The 10,134-nt window shown below is 45.5% G+C and overlaps 1 long non-coding RNA gene across 1 annotated transcript; it reads right to left on the bottom strand.

The window, feature by feature from the left end:
• Positions 1–6,020: 6,020 nt before the first annotated feature.
• LOC123166858 (uncharacterized) lies at positions 6,021–6,775 on the bottom strand. Its single transcript, XR_006483715.1, has 2 exons — positions 6,493–6,775; positions 6,021–6,409 (listed from the first exon to the last, which is right to left on the bottom strand). It is a non-coding gene; the product is annotated as an uncharacterized lncRNA (long non-coding RNA).
• Between the last annotated feature and the right edge of the window lie 3,359 nt (positions 6,776–10,134).

Here is a 10,134-nt window from a genome sequence, read left to right as displayed (position 1 = left end):
CATGTCGCCATTGGGTGGTATTAGGATATTTTACTCCTCGATCCTTACTCTGGGATTCTGATCTCTCTTCTATTCGGGTTAAATGATTTTACTAAATCTGACTCTAGGTTCTCGTAACTACTTCTCCCGGAGAGCCCCTTATCACAGATGATCGCCTACTGCACCAGAAGATTTTGAAGATACTCTTCGATCATTTTCGAGACCCTTGTGCCCTCTGCCTTTTCAATTCCCTATTACCGATGTATCCATATGGATAACGACATATACTTGTTGTTCATACAATTACTCTGAGTTTCTCTTGTTATTACAAGATGCATCGAATTGCTCTCCGACTCTTAAGAATCCCTTGTACCACTGCCTTGTAGTTCCTTGCCACAGAAATACCCATACGGATAATTCCTCGCACTTATCGAGTATCCACTCATTCCCAGATGTTCTTGTGTTCTGCAAAAGACTTCGAAATACTATTTGATCTTTCGAAAATCCTCAACAACCTGTTGTTCTGGGAATTCTTGCATACTTGCATTCCGGTTAATTCCTTTGGACTAGCAATTTACTTTAAAAACCTTTGTGATTGTCATTCTGATCCTTTTGATTCCACTTGTGTGTGAATGCACACAATCATCAGTTGTTCCCTGGAATTTATCCTTCCAATTCAGACGTCATTCCAGACATGAGCTGGATCTCGACCAATCAAATTGCCATCGATTGTACCCCTAAGGCTATTCAACTTATCCATCCCTAATCAGAGCATTGCTTCTGATCCCTTGTCTTGGAATTCATAATTCCTTTGCATTTAAGCTTTGAGTTAGTCAGTTGTTTCTATAATTCGATGCACTTGCATTCCTTCTTCCTTTGATAGAGTACCGATACTCACATCAGCTCCGTTGTAGACCACCAGACCTCTTGTTGGATTATTATCCGACAGTGCCCTTCATATTCAAATAATCTTGTGAGCCTTTCCACGAATATATAAAGCCTTTGGTAAATTGTATCCTCTGTTTTCTCAACCATGCTCTGTTTTCGAGCTGGTGGTATTTACTATTGAAGCTTGTGGTATATGTTTCCATGATACCCTGACGGGTTGAACCTATGCCTTCCTTAATATGTGTGAACTCAGAAGTTTTCACGAGTCATACTCTTCTGGTATTTTGCTAGATAAAATTTCAACACTACAACTTCTTCGAAAGTGAGAGGTGAATGGAAGGTTATACATTGAAGAAGTGGGAGTCGACCTTGAACTTTGTGTTCATGCCCACGGACACGATGTAGATCTTATCAAGCAAGCTTCTCTTAAAATTAATTATTTCCTTGGTGTAAGTTCATCTTGTATCCGGGATATGGTCTTTTGCGATCGTGGTTCCGACCATATTGTTCTTCCTTGATCCCATTTCTTGGACAAGTTGAAGTACTTGTCTTCTACAGATCAATACACCTATTCGACCTCTATTCTGCTCTACCTTAGAGTATACCCTATGGTATCTCGAGAATGTCAAAGAAACGTGTTGCTTCCTATGAGTCTTCATCTAGTATTGTTTCTCACCATTTTCAGATTTCCCCAGGGTTATGAATTATTACACACTCGAGAACACCGATAAGTGAATCGATTCCGCACTCCGATTCAATAACTCTAAGTAATTATCATTGCTTATGAGTTTAATATTCCTTCAAGTCATTCCTAGCCTGATCGGCTATATCATTATTGTGCTAAATTTTACTGTGCTACATGGTCCTTCTTCCCATAGCACAATTTTTGATGATGAGCTAACCTTACGTCGATCTTCCTCGTCATATCGTTTAGCCTTAAACCGCAAGCTTGATTTCGAATTTGTGTCGTACCCTTGGTTCCAATAACCTTTCGTGTCATCATTCCTTTGACTTGATGTCATCGCCGACCGATTACATCTTCATGAAATCTCTTAACAAATGTGTCGTGAACATCATCAACATATTGAGCTCTTCCAAGATACCCATCGAATTCATGATGAGCAATACCATCCTTCCTCGATGATTTGTATTATCATTGACCACTTGATTGCCTTCCGTTCAACACAAACTTGTTCGTGTTTTGTGTCATACCTTGAGATCCTTGCTATCCAGCATTTGTTCGTCTTTACCTTGGGGTATTACCATCTTTTATGTCAAGAATGTCGTGAGAATTTCACCACCTCTTAAGAATTCTTGATACATGTGATACCTTTTGACATATCCATTCATTCCTTGGTCTCCGTGTTATTTCTAACCGGAAAACCGACAATCGAACTATGATGTGCGACTTCAAAACTTCTAGCAACCCTATTGCTTCGAAGTTAATGGTCGATATTTCATTCTTAGACCATTGGTTATCGAACCACCATTCTAACATTGATCATGCTACTTAAGCCCATATTTCGGGTGCACCTTTCAACCAATGTTTAACTGTGTATGTTTTCCTCGAGCATACATCATTATATCATTTGATCTGACTAATGTTATCTCCTTGTTCACATAATTGTGGAAACCCATCTTTTGGAAGTCTCGATGAATTGTCGCTGAGTTCATCAGCTACCACCTTATCCCTTCATTAGTTTAATGATGAGCTTTTGTTTCGGAACTCGCTTTCGTAGTAATTTTCCCGAGAATCTTACAATGTCGTCTCGTCAATTTGTTTTGCACCTTTTCTTCTCAGGCATCCTGAGTCTAAGGTATCCTGAACCAAATCAGATCCGATTCTCGGTCAAATATGATGGTTGGAACGTATTTCTAGGAGTTATAACATCTTTACATGACCCGGTAAGGTGATATCATGCCTAGCACACCTGGCCGGAGGCCCTATTGTTATAGTTTCCTTTTCAGCAAGGTTTCCCATTCTTCCATGGGGAAACTGTAAGACTTATTCCACAAGTTGTTCCTGATGAATCCTTCTTATATCCATAGTCCGACCTTGCTTAAAGTCCATGTAAATGATATCTTGAAACATGTCTGTGGTACTCCGATCTTCAATAAGAACGTTCGAAGCACAATGCTAGATTTTCTTTATCAATTATCCTAACACCTTTGTATGGGTAATGTCGTGAAATTCCTCTCTCATTACCTAAATGGTTTTCTACTTTCTATCCTATCATGGATATCATACTTTGCTTATCCTTGGGAACGATATACCCCCTGAAATATGTGTTTAAACACATTTTCCTTTCCATTGTTCTGTTTAATCTGATGATCACCTTTTCCTTTCCAATATTTTGATTAATCTTTCTTGTGATCTATATGATCTAAGCAGTAATAATTCACTACTTATATAAACACCTTTGTGTACTACTCTGTCAATAAGACCCTATTACTATTGTTGATGACATTCCGGTAGTCACCGATGGACGAGAACCTTGCCTATTGGTCCGCCTCGTTCAACGAGCAGAAAAATGGTTCTCTTCGTCCCTCGCCCTTGGTACCAACGTTGTTGCCAACATAACTGGCAGGCTACCCTCTGATATGCCTTGCTATCGTGACCATGCAAGATGTCAACCCCCTTTCTACTTTTAAGCCACATGGTGGGCCCATAACCCACAGTTCCACAGGATAGAAACTTGACTCTCCTGTACACCCTGTTGTCAAAGTTATTCCTCGCGCTTGACTTATGTAATTCATGTGCCACCTGCCTAGTGATCTATTCTGGTATCAGACGCAATACTTATTCTCGTTGCTCTGAACCCCTTTCACCTTCTAATTAGGCCATCGAACGATTGTTTGCCCATTGGAAACTTCTCATGGTACCTTCTTACTTTACTCTCTATATTTTCTTAAGTATCTATTCGAGAGATACTTTCTGCCACATTCCCTGAGTTGTCTAATAGATAGCCAACCTTGTAAAGTTCTTCCGAAGCTACCCCTTATCCTTTTCGTAAGTACGAAGGAAATTCCCGATGAAAGGATGACGAATTCATCATGATGATCTGAAGCAGAGAAATGAAGACATCAATCTAATAGATCGACCTCTTTGGGAAGAGCCACTAAGACCGAGAAGACTCGTTAGAATTTCGCAACCAAATCCCTTCCCCCTTACTTCCCCTCTTAAATCTCGGGACGAGATTTCTTGTAGTGGAGGAGAATTGTGACGCCCGGATAATTAAGCTACAGTAATTCTCTGCTAATGATGTCACATCACCCCGATTACTGTTACTAATCTCGCGTTAGTTCGAAACCGGTTCGGATTCAAATTAAAAAAAATCAAGCAAACAACAAATGTTTTCAAATATTAAAACTAAAATGTTCGGAGTGAATCAAATATTTCATAGGTAATTATGGTGGAGAAACCACACCTTTATAAAATATTTAAATACTATAAGTTGAATAAAATAGTAGCGAAAACTATTATTTAAACACTTTTAAATATTAAATAATTACGAAACTAATTTAGATTGGTTAGCAAGTTACTGTGGCAATGGCATATTTGGTAGCATCAAATTAGGTGCCATTTTGGTATTTTACTAAAACAAAAAAAAGGCATTTAAAAGAAAACATAAACTATAAAAAGAAAAATAGAAAAGACAGAAAGACAAAGTAAAAGAAAAAGACTAGAGCCTACTGTGCACTAGGCCTGCTAACTACACGGGAGGCCCAGCCCAACTTCCCCCTTTCCTTCCTCCTCTGTTCACATTGGGGAGGTGGACGCCGGGCAGCCGCCCGTTGCCGCGATGGCCACGTGCCGATCATCCGCCGCGTCCCCCGTCGACCTATAAGGGTCGCATCGCACCCCGAAATCCTAGCCCGCCTTCCCGTTCCCCGCACACGTGTCGTTTCCTCTTTGCTCGCCTCGCCGAGCGCCTCCATGGCCGCGTCGTCAACGTGCACGCGGCCACCGGCCACCGTCCGCCACACCGACGGGTCTAGGAGGTCCACCGTGGACGAGTTCGTCGCCTGCGCCCTGAAGACCAAGCCAGAGAACCCCGCATCGGAAAGAAGTCCACATCACCCCCCGGGGTTTCAGAAACCCACTAATCCACCCCCTCACCTCTAAAACCGGTTAATTAACCCCCTAAGAGCTCTAATACCGGCCAAATGACCCCCCTAATCCCAATTCGAGTCGCCGGTGGTTTTGCTTGTGTGGCTCTCCACGATTGCCACGTGGGCTTGGTAGGGTGGTTCTTGGACTTAACTGCTCCTCATGTTTTCTTGACGGGTTAACTGCTCCTCATGTTTGTTTGGGCCTCGTTCCTTCTTTCGTTTCAACGAGATGGCCGCGGGGCAAGACGTGATAATCGCCGCGTGAGCAGAGCAGCGCGACTACTCCAGGTGAGGCGCTCAACTCCTCTATGCCCCGCACACACGTCCTTCTCTGTGTGAACCACGCATTGAAACTGGTGCCTACAACGACCCTTTCTGAATTCAGATGTCACACGCCTACCTAGCTAGTCCTCGATCAGTCCAGTGATTAGTACTAACGCACCACAGTTGCACTGGGCTACTGTTTGTTTAGTTAATGTATGTATATCGTGATTATCTCTATGCACTTGAACAGTCTAGGTTCTGAAGATTTTAAAGCAGTTTTTCCAAATTCAGAAGATACGACTTGGCTCCCTGGCCACTGCCATTTTCCAAGATTTTGATTTTTGCTCCATGACTAATCTGGACCGACATCTTAGTATTCTTTTCATGGTACTTGTGTGACCATAATTAAACAACTAGCCGGCCGGTGAGCTACAGTACACATTGAAACAGTGCTCTGCAACCAACAGTTCCCTTTCAGACACTTGCTAGAATCGATAACCCAGGTTGATGCCTGCCTGCAGGTATTCAAGAAGTAATCAACTTTTGCTAAATGCACTCACCAACAGAAAACACAACCACTGTTGTTCTCTTATCCTTTTGAAGAAAAGCTATGTCGTTAGTATCATACATGATTCATGTAAGCTAAAGCACTCCTCGCCCTTTGCTTTTGCAGTTTGTATCCAAAATCGATGGGGAACACCTAGTCCTTTGTCTCCCTTGAGAAGTAAATACAAAGAGCAAATTGAGCCAACGACGCATTCTACTTGTAAAAAAAATTCCCAAAGAAAGCAACAGATTGCATTCAGATTACATATATGTGTCCATAGGCAACAGGTTGCAGACTCAGAAGTACATCCACTAAAAAAATTGCTTTCTCTGAGTTCTCTCTTCTCAACTAAACAGAGACAACCGTACCAGCAAGAAAAGCTAACACCTTGTACACCTACTAATTCTCAACTAAACTGAATTATCTCTTCTTAGAGCATCAAAACATGCCTATAAATAGTATAATGTACACCATTTGGGCCCCTGGGATGATTCCCTGTGTTGTTTTCCTGCAAGTACTAATGCTCTGAGCATGCTTCAGTTTCGGGCTGTGCCAAATCCTGCTCTTGAGTAGTTCTCGCAGCAGCTCTGCTCTCTCCTTCCTCCGGTCCACGAACATCTGTTGCAACAAAACAGGGCATGTACTTCAGAAAATGGCATAAAGTTCAGTGCATATGCATCTGTATTGTACAAAATTAGTACACATGATGTACTCCATGCGCCGCTATTACACCGAGCCATGACGAGGTGGTCCATGTCCATGGCGTTTCCATGTCCCGGGAGATGGATCGGAGGAGGAGAGAAACTAGGGAGGTGGGGCGGCCATGGAGACAAAGAGAGGAGGATAGGAACTAGAGAACAAGGACGGGCAAGCTTCAGCTGGCGTCCATGGCGACGAACAGGGGAGGAGGAAGAGAGGAACTAGGGATGGGGATTGGGGATTGGGTGAAACTTCAGACTTCTGCACGCCTCATATCTCTTTGCGCCTTCCCCCAAGCCGAGCTGGGAACCATCCGGAGCCACGTAGGCAAAACCGCTTGCAAAAACCACCATAATCAGCGACATGGGGTGCTTTGCCTGGTTTTGGATAGTCCAGGGGGTCAATTAACCGAGATTAGGGCTGGGGGTGTGGGTTAGCCCGTTTCTGAAACACCAGGAGGTGATGTGGACTTCTTTCCCCGCATCGCCGCCATCGAGTTCGTCTTCGACATCCTGCACCGCCGGCCGCCATCGTCAATTCGCTCGACCCCGACCGTCCCCGGCTTCCCCGACCACGTCCCCGGCCCCGTGGTGAGCAACTCCTCCGGATCCCCTTTCCTCCGCCTCGATTGGGTCGTATTTTGCCGTCCCCGAACACATCCGATCTCGCGCGTACGCGTACGTACGTATGTGCGTGAGCTGCTGCCTGATTCTGCTGCTTAACTGACGTATGCGGCTGCAGTGTACTGTTGGTTGCCGCCGCGTGACCTGCCCGCAGCCGCCGCTCGCCCCCTGCTACCTCTGCTGTCGCTGCCGCAAGCTGTTGCTGCTCCCGCTTGCTGCTGCTCACTGCTGGTGCCCGCCGCTGCTGCTCACTGCTGGTGCCCGCCGCTGCTGCTCCTGGCTGCTAGCGATTGCTGCTCCTAGATGCTGTTGATTGCCGGCTGCTGATTCTTCCCTACTGCCGCTGTTAGTTGTTGTTCCAGCCGATGCTGGTTGCTGTTAGTGGCCATGGCCGTGGCCATGTCCAAGCCCGTGTGGTGTGCGTGTGTATGCACAACCACCGCCGGCCGGCCGTGCATTTTATCTTAGCGGCTAATTACTAATTAGTAGTTAGGTTATCTACTAGCACATGACATGTGGGACTCCCCTTTGATTAAATTAGTTAGTTGTTTTATTAGCACTTGGACAATGACATGTGGACCACACATTCTGTTGACCAGTCAAATTGACCTGGTCAACCTAACCCATGGACCCACCTATAATACACACTGGCTAGCACATCACCGTGTGACAGGAGTATTTAGGTATATAATTTCGAATTGAAATATTTTAGAAAATCCTTAAAACTTTGAAAAATCATATAAAATAATCCGTAACTCGGATGGAAAAACTTTGTACATGAAAGTTGCTCAGAACGACGAGACGAATCCGGATACGCAGCCCGTTCGTCCGCCACACATCCCTAACATATCGAACTCGCAACTTTCCCCCTCCGGTTCATCTGTCCGGAAACGCGAAACACCGGGAATACTTTCCCGGGTGTTTCCCCCTTCGCCGGTATCACCTATTACCGCGATTGGTCACCCCTAGCAACGCTCATTGTCATGTCATGCATCGTCATGCATATGTTTGCATTATATTTATTGTTTCTTCCCCCTCTTCACTCGCCAGACTCCGAGACCGACGCCGCTACTACTGAGTACGACTACGGTGTTGACGACCCCTCCTGCTTGCCAGAGCAATCAGGCAAGCCCCCTTGATCACCAGATATCGCCTATTCTTCTCTATACTGCTTGCATTAGAGTAGTATAGCTTGTTACTGCTTTCCGTTAATCCAATTCTGCTGCATAGCCTGTCCTTGCTACTACTGTTGTTACCTTTACTTGCAATCCTACATGCTTAATATAGGATGCTAGTATTCCATCTGTGGCCCTACACTCTTGTCCGTCTGCCTTGCTATACTATCGGGTCGTGATCACTCGGGAGGTGATCACGGGTATATACTTATATACTTTACATGATACCTGTGGTGACTAAAGTCAGGTCGGCTCGTGGAGTACCCGCGAGTGGATCTTTGTGGCGGAGCGACAGGGCAGGTTGAGACCACCTAGGCGAGAGATGGGCCTGGCCCTGGTCGGCGTTCGCGGTTACTTCGTAATAACACGCTTAACGAGATCTTGGTATTTGATCTGAGTCTGGCCATTTGGTCTATACGCACTAACCAACTACGTGGGAAAGATATGGGCACCCGACGTCATGGTATCAGCCGAAGCCTTCGTGACGTCAGCGACTGAGCGGCGCGTGCCAGATTGGACCGCGTAACGTAACTTCCTCTGTAATGGAGGTTGCTAGGTCTGCTTCCGGCCGCCCTCGCAATGTGCAGGTGTGCAATGGGCGATGGGCCCAGACCCCTGCGCCATAGGATTTAGACCGGCGTGCTGACCTCTCTGTTGTGCCTAGGTGGGGCTGCGACGTGTTGATCTTCCGAGGCCGGGCATGACCCAGGAAAGTGTGTCCGGCCAAATGGGATCGAGCGTGTTGGGTTATGTGGTGCACCCCTGCAGGGAAGTTTATCTATTCGAATAGCCGTGTCCCTCGGTAAAAGGACGACCCGGAGTTGTACCTTGACCTTATGACTACTAGAACTGGATACTTAATAAAACACACCCTTCTAAGTGCTAGATACAACCCGGTGATCGCTCTCTCACAGGTCGACGAGGAGAGGATCGCCGGGTAGGATTATGCTATGCGATGCTACTTGGTGAACTTACCATCTACTCTCTTCTACATGCTGCAAGATGGAGGCTGTCAGAAGCGTAGTCTTCGACAGGACTAGCTATCCCCCTCTTATTCTGGCATTCTGCAGTTCAGTCCACCGATATTGCCCCTTTACATAGATACCCATGCATATGTAGTGTAGATCTTTGCTTGCGAGTACTTTGGATGAGTACTCACGGTTGCTTTGCTCCCTCTTTTCCCCCTTTTCTTCTTTTTCTCGGATGTTGCAACCAGATGTTGGAGCCCAGGAGTCAGATGCCACCTTCGATGACTCGTACTAGCACGAGGGTGCCTACTACTACATGCAGGCCGTCGCCGACGACCAGGAGTAGTTTAGTAGGATCCCAGGCAGGAGGCCTGCACCTCTTTCGATCTGTATCCCAGTTTGTGCTAGCCTTCTTATGGCAACTTGTTTAACTTATGTCTGTACTCAGATATTGTTGCTTCCGCTGACTCGTCTATGATCGAGCACTTGTATTCGAGCCCTCGAGGCCCCTGGCTTGTATTATGATGCTTGTATGACTTATTTATGTTTTTAGAGTTGTGTTGTGATATCTTCCCGTGAGTCCCTGATCTTGATCGTACACGTTTGCGTGCATGATTAGTGTACGAGTGAATCGGGGGCGTCACAAAACGCTTCCGCTTTCGGTCTACGAGGGTACATGGACACTGTCGGTGTCAAAACCGGCGGATCTCGGGTAGTGGGTCCTGAACTGTGCGTCTAGGATCGATGGTAACAGTAGACAGGGGGCACAATGTTTACCCAGGTTCGGGCCCTCTCTATGGAGGTAGTACCCTACTTCCTGCTTGATTGATCTTGATGAATATGAGTATTACAAGAGTTGATCTACCACGAGATCGTAA

Source organism: Triticum aestivum, chromosome 1D (assembly GCF_018294505.1).
Source record: "Triticum aestivum cultivar Chinese Spring chromosome 1D, IWGSC CS RefSeq v2.1, whole genome shotgun sequence".
NCBI classification, from domain to species: domain Eukaryota; kingdom Viridiplantae; phylum Streptophyta; class Magnoliopsida; order Poales; family Poaceae; genus Triticum; species Triticum aestivum.
This window is presented reverse-complemented; position numbering and strand designations above follow the sequence as displayed.